This window comes from Dermacentor silvarum, chromosome 5 (assembly GCF_013339745.2).
Source record: "Dermacentor silvarum isolate Dsil-2018 chromosome 5, BIME_Dsil_1.4, whole genome shotgun sequence".
NCBI classification, from domain to species: Eukaryota; Metazoa; Arthropoda; class Arachnida; order Ixodida; family Ixodidae; genus Dermacentor; species Dermacentor silvarum.
Window position 1 is genome coordinate 47,679,650 of NC_051158.1, and position 11,449 is coordinate 47,691,098.

Consider the following 11,449-nt stretch of genomic DNA (forward strand, 5'->3'; position numbering starts at 1 on the left):
GCTGCGATTTACAGAATTTTGGCATCATTTTTGACTGCTGAGTTATAGAGTTGTAAGCTTGATAGGTTTCTTTCCTGGAAATTTGCGACTTCTGACAATGATAAAAAATTGATTACCTAAATCAAAACTCTGCTTCCAACGGTCACTGGATTTTATCTTTGTCTCTTAAATGCAACAAACTTCACCAAGAACGGTGCTGTGGTTGCCGAGAAAAAATATTTCTCCTTTCCCATGTATTTAGATACGAGTCCCCGAACTAAAGCTTCCTCTTAAGGTGTGGACATCCGGGCTGGTGACGTCATTGCTGCCGCTTTTCCTTTTCCCGCACATGTACGAGCTTTCAGAACGCGTGTCTCAGCTATAACAGTGCTACTTTCGGGAACACCGCCATGTTGGTTAGAGTAAGTTGTATACTTGGGAAAGTCTGCCTAGAGAAATGTGCTTATCGTCCATTCGAATGACGTGCGAAGTCTTCGAAGGTGTCTCGCAGGTTACGCATTGTTTTGGTAGCACGTTTCAGCAGCTCCAAAGTGCTGAGCGAGTCGGTATAGTTGTGGACGCCGTTCTACGCCGATCATTTTTAAGTTTTACGGAATTAAAAAAAAATTATTGTGGCAGATGGCATAACTTTTTGTCCTTGAACTGTATATTCTAAGAAGCAGACATTACTAGCACAATAAATCAAAACACAATTAACGGTAACTCACTAATTACATTCCTAATTAATTACGGTACGGCCAATATTGCAATTTACGAACTGTAGCCGGGGAGGTTGCAAGACTTATCTACTTGAAATGAAATCCCAGGATTACACTAGTTTCGAGGTATTATTTCCGATATTGTGGGACGGAATACATGAGCGTCCCAGCTACTTTTGAGCTTGATTGCGTAAAAGAGCGTTTTGTTAAAAAAGTAAGTGTAACAGTAGTGCATTTTGCCACGGCGAGATTGAAGGCGCATGCCTCCGAAGTGGTGTCAATCTGGAATTTCATTCCTAGCGTATACGCTTTACAAACGCACTGGTTACAATTCTAAAATTGCCATATGTGTCATAAGGTAAATAATTAAGGAATTAATTAGTGAATTTTCGGTAATTAATTGAATATGTGTTTCGATTTCTCGGGCAAGCAATGTCCGCCTCTCTGAATACAATTCAGCTCAAGGACTACAATGTTACGTTATCCGCAGCAGGCGATCTTTAAAAACTTAAAACCATCACCCCGTACATGATGGAGTGAGTATATTATATGATGTACCTTTATACATAGCACCTTATATTAGAGTTCCCGTATATGTCGCTGTCAGCTAGCACAAGACAGAGGTAATTGGAAATCGCAGGAGAGGGTCTTCGTCCTGCAGTGGACATAGATATAGGCTGATTGTGATGATGATGATGATGATGATGATGATGATGATGATGATGATGATGATGATATGTCCCTACGAAGCACATTTACCCATCATGAAAACTTAGCACACTGGCGGCTGTCCAGAATGGCATGCGACTCGATTCGAACTCAATGAGTACAGTTTCCATTGACGCATTTCTGGCATGAAAGCTCAGCTTCACCTATACCTCCCTTGCTGCACGCCTAGAATAACTCGTTTTTCCTTATTTAGCTTATAATTGTGACACTTAAGTAAACGTACGAATACGTTCCCCTGTGCTCTCGTTGGCTTAATCTTCTGTCAGCATAGTACGGGTGTGACCATAGCCTCCTTGATAAAGTTGATCAAGGAGGCTATGGTGTGACTAACAAAAGTCGGTCCACTCGATTTCCCTTCGTCTCGTTCATAGCGAAATACAACGGGCTCCAAGAATTGGACATTTTACGATAAAATCATCAAAGTTGGGAGGTGTGTCTATCAGTTTGAGGAGGGTGAGACGATTGAATGTCGCGTGTGTGTGTGTGTGTGTGGGAGGGGGGTGGAGGTGAGGGGTTTTAGGGTTGCGAAGGAACACGTAATCGCACATCCTCCGTGCTACATCAACGTGGCGTGCCAGCATTCCGGCAGCCACGATGCAAGCCATCGGTGTTTGTCGATCACAACCGCGTAAACCTTGCCTGTCCTCGCCAATAGTTTCCAAACTAGTGGAAGAGAGAATTCAAGCTCAGCACTTCGTAAACAGATTTCAAGAGACCCCGGACACGTAATACCGTTTTACGTGCGTTTCGCAATGGGAAGAAACGGCGCATTCCTACACACGTGTGACCTTTCACTTTATTGAGATTAAATCTAAAGAAAAAAAATGAAAGTGGACGAGTTCTTTTCGCCCTAAGTGTATGCTGTCGACGACAACTCCTTTTCACTTGATCACTAATTAATATACAGTAATATACCAAGGAAGAAATTTATAAATTCTTGAACTTGTTAATGAAAATAAGTAAAACAGACGTTTTGCGCAAAATGTTGCAGTTATGACAGAGTCCGCGTATGTCAGGTGTTCGCAAATGTTTCACGCAGACACCATGAACGGCATGGTGCTGTTCTGTCTATTCATCAATTAGGCCGCTGTTTTCAAAGAAGCAGTAAGCCTGTCCCTTCTCCTAGCTGCTAGCTAGCTAGCTATCTATACAGCCAATACAGCCAGCCAGCCAGCCAATCTATCTATCTATCTATCTATCTATCTATCTATTATCTATCTATCTATCTATCTATCTATCTATCTATCTATCTATCTATCTATCTATCTATCTATCTAGCTATCTATCTATCTAGCTATCTATCTATCTATCTATCTATCTATCTATCTATCTATCTATCTATCTATCTATCTATCTATCTATCTATCTATCTTCTATCTATCTATCTATCTATCTATCTATCTATCTATCTATCTATCTATCTATCTATCTATCTATCTATCTATCTATCTATCTATCTATCTATCTATCTATCTATCTATCTATCTATCTATCTATCTATCTATCTATCTATCTATCTATCTATCTATCTATCTATCTATCTATCTATCTATCTATCTATCTATCTATCTATCTATCTATCTATCTATCTATCTATCTATCTATCTATCTATCTATCTATCTATCTATCTATCTATCTATCTATCTATCTATCTATCTATCTATCTATCTATCTATCTATCTATCTATCTATCTATCTATCTGCGTTCTTTCTGTACTTCACACATTTTCGATAGATAGATAGATAGATTGGCTGGTTGATTGATTGATTGATTGATTAATTAGTTGATTGGTTGATTGATTGATTGCAAGGTAAAGCTGAGTCGACGACCTGAGCCAGTGAATCGTCAGCATTCGGGTTCGAGGAGACAGAAGCGATCAAGATGATCATGATGAAGCCACTGCTTGTTGATGCGGGCGATCAGTGAAAGGAAAGGGGGATATCGATGAAAATTGGGAGAGTAAAGCCTTATGCACGTGGTAAAACCGGGGAAAATAAAAACTACTAGCACTTCTTGCACTTTGGTAAAGAATTTCGCTCCACGCACAAGGCTTCACTGCTCAAGTTCCTCTGCTCCATGGAACTTTGTGCGCAAAGTGCTTGAACCACAAGTATGCCCTAATGCCCTGACAGAAGTTAGATCCCATGTCTCTACGAGATTCGCTCGTGAACAGTGACTTGACAAATTTCTTGTGATATGTACATTCTTAATTTTCTCAATGTTTCCATGAAATCCCAGGATTTCACCTGCTTGTGTTCATGCTTGTGTTCTTGTTCTGTTATAATGTTTTCTTTTTTTGTGATTTATTTTCTCCCTACTCTAGTGAACTTGCTTTGTTAGTGTTTTCCTATTTTCGCTGTACACTTTTGTCAGTGTTTTGTAATTTCGTTACATGTTTTTTTTTTTTCGTGCTTAGCTAATATTTCGGGATAAGCGGCCTTTTTTGTAACCAAGCTGCCCGTATATCACAACTAATAAAGAAAGGTGAAAACGCGGTCTGCTACAGCTGGATTGAGCTTGCGCCTAAATTGTATGGGGCTTTCTCCTCTCTTCTATCCGTATCCCTCCGCGGAGCGTAGCCAACTATAACTACATCCGGTCAACCTCCATACTTTCCTAACTAATTAAACTGATGCAATAACTAACTTCACATCCGCCCCAAAAACATGCTGAAGCAGCATTGTCGCTGCAGTTAACCTCGTCAGCCCAAACTGCCTGAGGGAGATCTTAGAGAAACTGTTAACTAGAAAGTCAGTGTATTTTCTTGGCACATTTTAAGTACGAATATCTCGAAAAAGAAAGAGGTGCTAGCTAGTCTTCGAATTTATCCTAAGCCAACATCAATTCGCTAATGATGTGCTTCATTTTCGCCATTTTAGCACATGTCCTAACGTGAATCCTTCGGAAGGTAATTAGTAGAGGTTTGAGAATCGAGAAATTGAGCATTGCGAATTATCGGGCAAGTACGTAACGTCCTCCACATCAGGTAGCAATCTGAACTGGCCGAATCGCTCTGCTATGCTCCAAATAATTTTGCGAAAGATCACTGCGAAACGTTTTCTGCCCATAAAGAAAGAAAGAAAGAAAGAAAGAAAGAAAGAAAGAAAGAAAGAAAGAAAGAAAGAAAGAAAGAAAGAAAGAAAGAAAGAAAGAAAGAAAGAAAGAAAGAAAGAAAGAAAGAAAGAAAGAAAGAAAGAAAGAAAGAAAGAAAGAAAGAAAGAAAGACACATGGTATATCTGCAGATTTTTGTCGTAGCTTACTATTTACCCGTATGGAGGTCGACTATTTGGCAGAGACTCGGGCTTTCCGCAAAACTGAATAAACGCACTGCTTCCGCCGATTTCGTCATTGGCGACTGGCTATATGCACGTGCCTCTTTTTTTTTTTTTTAGCTTGCAGCAAGTGCAGCGTAACGATACGTGCGTTGTGTTCGAGAGCAGTTCTGAAGAACCACTAATTTAACTAATTGGGATGGGAGCTGCCACAGAGGAATCTCATCCGGCGAGATGTGTGGACTCGTTGGCCGATGTGCACGCCCACAGGCAGATTTCCGAGATAATATATACAGGGTGTTCCTCATGTTTAAGTTTTACGGATTTTTTTATAAATCCCCTGTGGCTGGTAGCATAATTCTTATCGTTGAGCTGTGTTATTCGATGAGGCGGACATTAGCAGCACGAGAAATCGGAACACACATTCAAGTAATTAACAAAAATTCACTCATTATAGTCTTAGTTGATTACTTTGCGACACATATTGCGATTTGCAAATTGTAGCCGGCGAGCTTGTCAGGCGTATCCACTTCGAATAAATTGCTAGAATGACACCAGTTTGGAGATATGCGCCATCAAACTCGCCGTAAAAATGCGCTGTTGTTACACGTACGTGACAAGGATTCGATCAGAAGAGGTCGACAGAGCCGGGTTCATTAGAGATAAATGTTTTAATCGAAAGACGGATGATCAGAAAGAAATAAACGAAATACGAGATTGCAATATATGTAGTAAAACCTGAATAGTTCAAGCAGGCCAGGCGAGTATTTGTCACCGCCCCAATGATGCCAGGAGAATCATCATCATCATCATCATCATCATCATCATCATCATCATTCATCATCATCATCATCATCATCACCGCCCTCTCTTCTACGCTTTTCGCCGATCGCTGTGTATGGATATTGAAAAGTTTCGCAACTACACATCATGATTTAAAGATAGTTGCATGCTAGAATGAACTGAATAGCTCCGATATTCACACACTCGGTGAGGCTGCATAAGTGACCGCTTTTGTCGTCTGCAAACAACACGCGTCGTCTGCAAGCAGTTGGGAGGATATATGCTCCAATCAGGCGTCGCAGCACAAAGGCTGCAGGTGTTGGCGACAAAGCGGTCCTTATTTGCCACGGTAGTCTGTATACGTACGTCTCAAAGCCGCTGAGAGACTGCGGTCACTTAGCGTTTTGAAGCCGAAAAGCTTCTTCCGTGCCTTACGGTATCACCAGCCGGCCCAACAGTACGTGTACTGTACTCAACAGTTGAAACGCGAACAACGGAATGCGTTGGTTTTGTGTTGTATGCGTGGGGTACGCTGAGAAGCGGGCGGCATCTCTCCGAGAGAGCCAGGAAACTTTGAAGAAGCGTTCTGTGAACAGCGTTCCGTCTGTTAATTTTCCTGATTTTCTACTAAAGCAACTTATGAAACAATACTTTCTTAGTGCGACTGTCTATAAGAACACTTTCTATCAATAAATGTGATAGGAATGGCACTGCATGAGGTGTACTTTTACGCCAAATGTGAACAGGCTCGAAAGGCCGCTAAGGTTGCGGGATAAACGAGATGGTCTGGGCCGCGATTTTGTAGTGAGGCATTATATGACTTATTCCATACTAGTCTTATCATCCATCGCTCACCGCCGGCTGACCCCGTTGATAACGCGAGCGGTCCGTCATTCTGACCACTGACAAAGCGCGATAAGCGCGAAAAGGCATTATTACCGGAAAGGCATCGCTACAAAATCCCGGCCCTGGACACGCACAGCGTCGCGGTTTCCGATCCTACATATTTTCCGGCTTCCATCGCTTACTTGTTGTACTGTATACGTGAGTAGATATTACCGTATTTTCCGGACTATGAGTCACACCTTTGTATAAGTTGAACAACCCCCTCTCCCCCCACCCCCGCGTGCTCACGCCTTTCGAAGAAAAACAAATGGTATATAAGCCGTACCGGTGTATAGGACGCGCTTATTTTAACACGGTCGCCATGATGAAACACGATGGTGCCCGCTTGTACACCCATCGCAAAACACCGTATACTTATACCCCCACCTCAGGGCACTGAATTTCCCTAAGCAAAATTTTTACGAGCTGCAAATTGTAGCATTATAAAAAAATTCAACCAGCATTCTCTTCAGGCACCAAAAACAAACATTTCTCGCACTTCACTCGAGGCCACATATTGAAGGCCTCGTCCTCCGACGCACTCAAAATGTTGAGCCACTTTCGGCCGGCAGCATCGCTGGGTCACATATACCGACGCGTCGTCGGCCTCTGCATAACTGTACGAGACGTTCTAAGCGCGTCGCTGGCATTGCATCTGCTGCCTGGAGTGCTCAGCACGAACACGCGAACGGTCACAACGCGCCTGCCCGAACCTGAACACAAAAAAATGTCGCATGCAGTTTCACCCGAAAGGCGAAGCATCAATTCCGATAGAGAGAGAAACAACTTTATTTATGATAGTAAATTAGTAGAGAGCTATACGGAGTAAGGATAGTAGTTTGATCAGCTGTATAAACGTAGACATGCAGCAGCAGCAGCAGCAGCAGCAGCAGCAGCAGCAGCAGCAGCAGCAGCAGCAGCAGCAGCAGCAGCAGCAGCAGCAACAACGCGCAGAACTGTTGTCGACGCCGTCGGCGTTTTTTTTTTTTTTTTGCCCGCGTTCGGACCGAAAGCGCGCGGCGTTGGTGACTGTTGCCGGTGCCTCTGGGAGCGGCTCGGGGGTGTTCGACGAGATCAAAACGGGACATTCGTCGAGCAGCGTCGGAAGTCTTTACCACCTTCTCGCCTCGCAACGTTTTATTGCGATAGCAATTATATGGACACTCAAAGAGGATTTCTGCCGTCGGCATCGCCGTCGCCGTGAGGTTCTGTATGACGTCAAACGGCAATTAAATCGTCGCCGCGCGCCGTGCGAGTGAAAGCGCGCGAGGGACGCGCGCTTTCACGGGGAGCGAACACACGTTCTGCGCAGTGCTCACTGAAGGGCTGCAGAATTAAGCGTCTATTTCCTCCTTTACAATCCCCATATATATATATATATATATATATATATATATATATATATATATATATCGCGGCTTAGTCTGCGACTACGGTAATTGAGTACTGAGAAGAGGATTTCCGGTCCTAAAAAAAAAGGGGAAAAAAAGAAGGCATGGAAGAGTAAGGATATAAAGAGAGGGAAAAAATGGAATGAGAGGTAGGCGCACCATAACACATCACGTCACGCGCAGAGAGCGATCAATCCTTCACACCCGCGACTGTCGCAAAACTGCTGAACCAATTAGATGCGCAGGAACAGTGCGTTCATTGCAAACCGAATCACGACGGCGTACAGCTGTGGCGGTCCCAGATATGTCATTTTTTCCTCGTTTTTTTTTTCTTTGGGAGGGCGGTCAGTGGGGGGACATTGCTAACGAATGAAGGGGTGGGTCGCTTTCGGAAAAGAGGAGGTGTATTTGGGTGAACGAGAGAAGCAAGGGAAAGTTCTGCGGAGTGCGGTCGGCCGCCGTTTCGACAGATAAGCCACTCATGTCACCTGCGACGGACGGAGACAGGCGTGAAGGTTCACGCCCCATTAAAATTCTCCTGCATTGGCCCCGCCGGTTTTGAGCTTGCGTTTGTCTGCACGAATACAGTCCCGAGAAAGCAAGCTTGTGTCCTGCCAGTAGTAGCGGATCGCTGCGGTCACACCCAAAGCGCGCCTCTGTGAAGTGAATATTTGGGGGAATACTTGACGGGGCTCGTCGACGACGATTCCTCGACTCGTTTATAGAATAGACCCCCCCCCTTATCAGTGAGCCGAAAAGCTTCCCGAGAATTACTCAGAATATTTCATGCTGTCTTAGTTTCCCTGAGACCCACAGCCGGCCACCAAGAGGGAATGTATTAACTGTGGCAGTTCTTTCGCAGCATAGAGCGGTTTGGCGATAGCAGAGTTACAGTGTACTAGAAGTACACTGTAGCAGAGTCCTTCACCGGCCAGAGTCCTTCAAAAGCATTGAAGGACTCTGGCGATAGTAAAGGCAGAGTCCTTCCATGTAAGGACTCTGGTAAAGGCGAAGCTGTGGAATGGTGAAAATATTTTTTTTCTACTTGGCAGTGGCTGAAAGTATTCTCGCTAAAAAAAAAATGTTTTTTCGTCATGCCGATATTTTTTGGAAATGGTCGGTCGACTTGTGTCAACACTGCGAAGGCAAAGGTGAAAGCAATCCTTGCTGCTGGAGATGATGATTTATTGGCATCCCCTTTGAAACGGGGCGGTGACTATATAAATAGTCACCTAGCCTGCTTGATTTAATCAGGTATACTATACATGTTCTTTATCTAGCATTTTTGTATACCTCTCATTTTTCTTTTTCTTTTTTCTTCTAAAATTTACCTTGTACCGCTACCGCTACCGAACTGAACCCGTGTGCCACCACGCAAACAACGTTTTCCAAATTTGTTGAGCTTGACGAGAAGGCAGTCCTCTCTTTTACTTACTGATATTATTTGCGTCTCTGTGTGTGTTCCCACCTATCCTGTATTTTCTTAAGCCAGGATTGCAAATGTACATATATGTATCAAATTGTTCACCAACTTCTGTAATAACCCCCATGGGGTTATCTTCAAATAAATAAATAAATAAATAAATAAATAAATAAATAAATAAATAAATAAATAAATAAATAAATAAATAAATAAATAAATAAATAAATAAATAAATTATTTTAGTAGATCAGGTCGTATCCATCCTTTCCCTGCTTTTTTTTTCCACCAGTACTCCAATCGTCTCTTGCTTAACTTGCAAACGCGCAGCGCGGCCTCACCGACTGGTGGTTAGCCGCTGCGGCAGTCCCTTGACAACATGGCTTCCGAGCATGGCTTTCAATCTCGGAGGGCATGTTGGCAGCATAAATACATCGCCTCTTCTCGATAAAGTGTGCTGAGCTCGAACGCGAGTATAATGTACAACATACTAGTACACTAGTACTGTACTGTACTAGTAATCTAGTACGCTATAACCCGAGTGCGAAACGAGCCATCCGGCGTGTCCGGAGGACGCCATCTGCATCGTGCTCATGTGACTGAAGTTGTCGCTCTCATTGGTCTCTTCTATCTGCGGCGCGCGGAAAAATAGCCCTGAGAGCCAACCTAGCTACGGGGCGCGCGGTTTTCCTCAACTGTGGCCGTGTCTTTACAAATCATCTCGGCAGTCTTCAGAGCGGCAGAAATGCAGGCTAGGAGCAGGTGTCAAAATACAGAACGCTTTCATATCATTTGGTGCTGCTAGCGTTTATGCCTTAGCGAACTACGGAGGCCAGCACGATGACGACTCATGTGCGATGCTATAATTTCGACAAAGCCGTATTGTAGTCCAGAAATTAGCCCTGTTTGGGTTTACCGGCGTCATCGATTCTCGAGTGTGATCAGTTAACGATAGAGAGCATTGACAGACCACAAGGCGATGATTTCGTATTCTATTCAAACATCTATTGAGCGAACAAGGATGTCATGTGGATCAGCGGCTGACCAAAAGTGAGTTAAATTTGCATTGCATTATACCGTCGAAGTCCTGTCGCGAAGCTTCGCCACAGTATTTTAAGTTGAGAAGCAACATACCGTATGCGCAGGAAGGCCGTGGCTAAATAAATATTTAAGAAATACGAATTATCGAAGCCACAGTGCTCAAAGTTGTTCACCATGAATTCGTAAACGCTGCTGCTTATTTGAACCGCGTCGAGTTCTACACAACGTTCTGTCGTTTCTTCTTTGCTGAAGAACGTTCTTCTGCCCCTTCCCTTCTGCTCACTCACCTACCCCTTCAAAAAAAAAAAAAAAATGCTATCTATCTATGTTTGTATCTACCGCCTTCCCGCCACTGAGTAGTCAGTGGTCGAATGGGTAGCGCATCAAGCTGCTGTGCTGACGTAGCAGGGTTCTAAACCGACCATGGAACCAACATGGCCCTGGGATCAACTATGTGGCAATGCGTACATACGTGCCGGTCTTCAACGCACCTCTTTAACGCCGACATGGGTCGCTGCACGTAGACGTGAGACTCATTGACGAGCAACTCATTGACGCCGACTTGGAGTACTGGGTACGTGCCATTCGGCCAGCACAAATGGCTTACAGCAGAACGTACTGACACGCACAGAAAGCGACGACACACGCTGGGTAGCTTTTTCTTTTTCTGTTAGTTGTATCGGTTGTGTACTGATGCATTATTGGCCGCTTCTGTCATTGGCTTCTAAAACTTCGCCCGTCAGCTTGTCCTCACTTTTTTTCTAAGGCCTCGATGTCGTGAAATTGTACGGTGCAATGGTGCTGGCGAGGATGAAAAGCGAGATGCCCGCCGAAGATTCCTTCTAACGTTCTGCTGGAAACCAGTCGTGCTATGTGCAACCAACGAGCTCAGGCAAACACTATTCTGAAGTGCCTTGGACCAGCCGGAGCCAAAGAACGCCTGGCGGACGGGACAGAGGCTCATAATCCGTTTCTCGATTCACAACTCGCTGTTTTTCACACCACAACTCGTTGTCCAACTTCTTTTCGGTGATCAAAGTCATTCTTTGATCACCGGTTCCGCCGCATCTTGAGTGGCGGGACAGCCCCAAAGCAACCCGACACAACCTGAGGTGTCTCTGTGTGCTAGTCGGCGTTGACAGATGATTTCTTTCTTCTGTAAGCTCTCCGTCGCTCCGTGACATTGGGCGTGCAGTTCGAAGCCAGACCTGGCTTTGTGTATTCGAA